This window comes from Solanum pennellii, chromosome 9, assembly GCF_001406875.1.
Source record: "Solanum pennellii chromosome 9, SPENNV200".
NCBI lineage: Eukaryota > Viridiplantae > Streptophyta > Magnoliopsida > Solanales > Solanaceae > Solanum > Solanum pennellii.
In genome coordinates, this window is record NC_028645.1 from 34,855,208 (window position 1) to 34,859,333 (window position 4,126).

Sequence of the window (4,126 nt, forward strand, 5' to 3'; positions counted from 1 at the left end):
GATAAACAAATATCAAACATTTGGATTGTCGGCAACACCAAAATTGAAAGCCCACAATGATGGAATGAAGGAAAGTAGCAGCGATGATGGTGTTATTTTCTTAATTTCTTTATTAAAAAACCAACAATAATTGGTATGTAGAGACTTCTTCTTGAGGGACATGTGAGTAGAAAAATTGATTCCGAAAATAATTTTTCACGAATGGTTCCTCCTATTTTTGATGGTGAGAATTATCAACTATGGGCTGTGAGGATGGAAACTTACTTGGATACTCTTGATCTTTGGAAGCCGTGGAAGAAGATTATGAAATCAATCCGCTGCCAAATAATCCCACGGTGGCCTAAATCAAGAGTCACAAGGAAAACAAAATTATTAAGTCGAAAGCAAAAACAACTTTGTTTGTTGCTGTTTTGACAACTGTTTTCACGAAAATCATGACTCTCACATCACCAAAAGATATTTGGAATTGTGTGAAGAACGAATATGTTGGAGACTAAAGAAAACGAAGAATGAGGTATTAAATTTAATGAGCGAATTCGAATTGTAGATAACAAAAGAGTTAGAAACAGTCAAGGAGTACTCTGACAGATTGCTTGATATTGTCAATAAGGTAAGATTACTACGCACTAATTTTTAAGATACAAGAATTGTTGAAAAAGTTTTTATTACAATGCCGAAAGATATGAAACATATATAACTACCTTGGAAAATACACAAAATCTGTCTAAAATTAACTTTGCGAAATTGTAAAATTATTTGTAGGCTCAGGAAAACAGAAGACTTATGAGGCAAGAAGGCGTGGTTGAAGGAGCATTAGTAGCCAGCCACAAAACACAAAGCAAGGATAAATTTTTCGAAAATTACCCACCTTGTCAGCACTGTGGAAAAAATAGACATCCTCCATATAAATGTTGGAAAAGACCAGATGCACAGTGCAAGAACTGTAAACAACTTGGTCATGATTTCAAAAGGATGGAATAGTTGCCCAAATCACTACTAAAGAAGAAGAATACCACTTATTTGTGGTAACTTGTTTTTCAACAAAAAAATCTGATTTTTGGATAATTGATAATGGTTGTACAAACCCCATGACATATAAAAGAAATCTTTTTTAAGAGTTCTTTCCTATGGAAAGTAAGAAGTCAGAATTGGGAATGGTGATTGTATTCCTGCAAAAGGAAAAGGGTATGTTTCAATTAAAACAAATTCAGGTACAAAAATAATTGGAAAAATGCACAAATATCTCCCCCCCCCCCTCCCCCAACTTATGTCCGAAATCTCAGAGACACACTTATACTATACAATAGTCCTATGACCCCCTGAACTGATTCTATAAATAATTTTCTACCTCTTTTCGGCCTACGTGACACTATCTTGTGGGCCCAACACATGTTGATATTTTCTTTAAGCTAGTGTCACGTAGGACGAAAAGGGGTAGAAAATTATTTATAAAATAAGTTCAGGGGGATAATAGGACCTTAGTATAGTATAAGTGTGTCTCTGAAATTCCAGGCCTAGGTTAGGGGGCATTTATGCATTTTCCCAAAATAATTTCATAGGTTTTTTATGTGCTTGATATTGATAAACAAAAATCTTAGTGTTGGCCAGTTAATAGAAAAAAGATTTAAATTATAATTGGAGACAAATATTGTCGAATCTTTGATTCTACTAAGCAAAAGATTTTAAAAGTTGATCTGAGAGGTAAGAGCTTCTCATATAATGCAACTGAAGATGTACACAAGCCTTGCAAGACAAAGGATGAATTGACTTATTTATTTACAAGGTTAATTTCAGATGAGACTACAATCTACAATTTCTGATCATAGGAGGAGTGTTGAAAATATGTCTCAGGATATTGCAAAAATAAAATAATTAGCTAGCGTTAGGATTTTTTAAATTATTTTATTAGAGTCCTATGTGACTTGAATTTAGGAGTTAGTTCTTTTATTTATTATTTGAATTTTATTGATAACTTAGTAGCATATTTTTTATATTTTTAGTTAGAAATTATATCTACAAATTTAGGTCTTTGGATTATAAATAAAATAATTCCCTTTGATAATATTGCAGTAATTTTTGTCGCAAAGTATTTCTCTGTTATTTTCTTAATTTCTTTATTAAAAAACCAACAATTGGTATCAGAGTCTTCTTCTTGAGGGACCCGTGAGTAGAAAAATGGATTCTGAAAATAGTTTTTCACTAATGGCTTCTGTAATATCCTGAAACATATTTTCAATAGACGGAATGAAAGAACCAAGAATGGGGACAAAGGTTCGTGTTGAGGTTGAGTAGAGGGAATGAAAGCGGAAAGTGTAGGGTCATTTGGAGATTTAGGGCCTAAAGTTCGGTGTTTTTTTAACAGGAATGAGAGTATAAAGAGTCTGGGACATTTTAATTGCATTTATTAGTTTCCCTAAATGTAGCTTATGTGCGGTAAATGTTTAATTGCCGCTATAGATGAAGTTATATGAGAAATTAGGGGCATTTAGTTAATTGCCCCTAAATAAATGCCAATAAAACCCTGTTATGTTGTATTGTTTCTTGGGTAAACATTCAAGTTGACAATGGTCGTCTTGACACTCAAAGAACTTTAACATGATGATAACTACTGTATGCCCGTTAAACTATTTTAGTCGTTCATACATATCACATAGCAGAAAGTTCTTAATGCACATAAAAAATAAGTATTTTGCCCTTCATTATACTACCTTTAATGGTAACTCTTGCACCAACAAATCAATTTATGTTTCATACAGAACACGCCTTAATCCCTCAAACAATTGTAAGAAAAAAAAACAAAGACAAGAACTTTGAAATAGTTGCAAGTTTCTAATTTGAAAATTTTCAACCAAAATCCACCTGTCTAGCAAAACTGTCTTAAGCAGATTAAGAATGAGAGCAATATTTGTCTAACATAATGGAGTAATCCTTCAAAAAACAAGTGCAGCAAATCAGAACATCTGATCTGTGAACAGGTCATGCAGATTATATGTGCCTTCATCGTCAAGATCACGAGTGTCAACATTCACAAAAGCATTTTGGCCTGATAGCTCTCCTCCAACAACTATTGTCATCTGCTCAGCATAGGTGCTTTCTTGAGGAAACATGTTCTCATTGCTACTATTAGGCACTTCTTGTGATCCTCCGCAATCAAGTCCAATCATGTCCACGGTGTTTGGAACTTGGAAAGTTCCACCGAATTCAGCATCCACGCTAATTATATCAAGCACACTTGGTTTTGCTCTTGCTCTTCTATTCCTTTTGTGGTTTGCTTCAATGCGTTTGAAATATTTTTGGGCATGGGTAGCTACCTGCATTGCGGTTCTTGTTATCACACAATGCCTAGATATACTCTTCCAGTCACCTTTCCCATATTTAACTAAGCCTCGAAGAAATGACCTTTAGCAGGAAAAATAGAGAAATAAGTTATTATATAGGAAACAAGATCACAGGACAATATTTAATTAGAAGTTTTACCCTCTCAAAGCCTTCTGCGTGCAATGTGTAAAATCACAGAGAACACGCAAATAAGACATCAAAACATAAAATGACCATACTCCCAAATAAGCAGAGAAAATAAACCCTCAAAACTGTACACAGGAAACCAACATGTGTTACTCTTCTGTCCAAGGAGTCCCTCTTTGCCATTTAATATATGCTTTCGTATTTTGGTTTCCATTGCTTTGCATGCTTGGATAATTGGGTAATGGAACGTGTCCAGAATCGATGGCACCGATATCTTCTAAGAGTATATTGTAGTGATCCTTGATATCATCAAGTGATTTTCCAGGAAATGCTTCTTCCATCTTCGTGAATAGATTGTTATCATTAAAGTAGATCGCTAGGGTATTCTCAAAGATTTTATCCTCCTCCCTAGTCCAAAAAGTGTTATTGCATGTGTGATCGATGCTCATTTCTTTTAGATCTACAATAAAAGACTCAAGCATGAAAAGAGAAGTTCTAAAAGAGGATTCAGTAAATGGATGACTGCCAATATATAGGGGAAAAAACAACCATAAATATTAGGCATCTATAATAAGATCTTCCTGACATTTAGTAAACAAAAACAATCGCAGCAAAGCATTTATTCTTTTAAATCAGTTATGGATACTAAGAGAAGTAATGA

The 4,126-nt window shown here is 34.0% G+C and overlaps 1 pseudogene; it reads right to left on the reverse strand.

Annotated features, from left to right (window-relative positions):
- Positions 1-2,951: 2,951 nt before the first annotated feature.
- On the reverse strand, positions 2,952-3,914 carry LOC107030111 (annotated as a pseudogene).
- Positions 3,915-4,126: the final 212 nt, after the last annotated feature.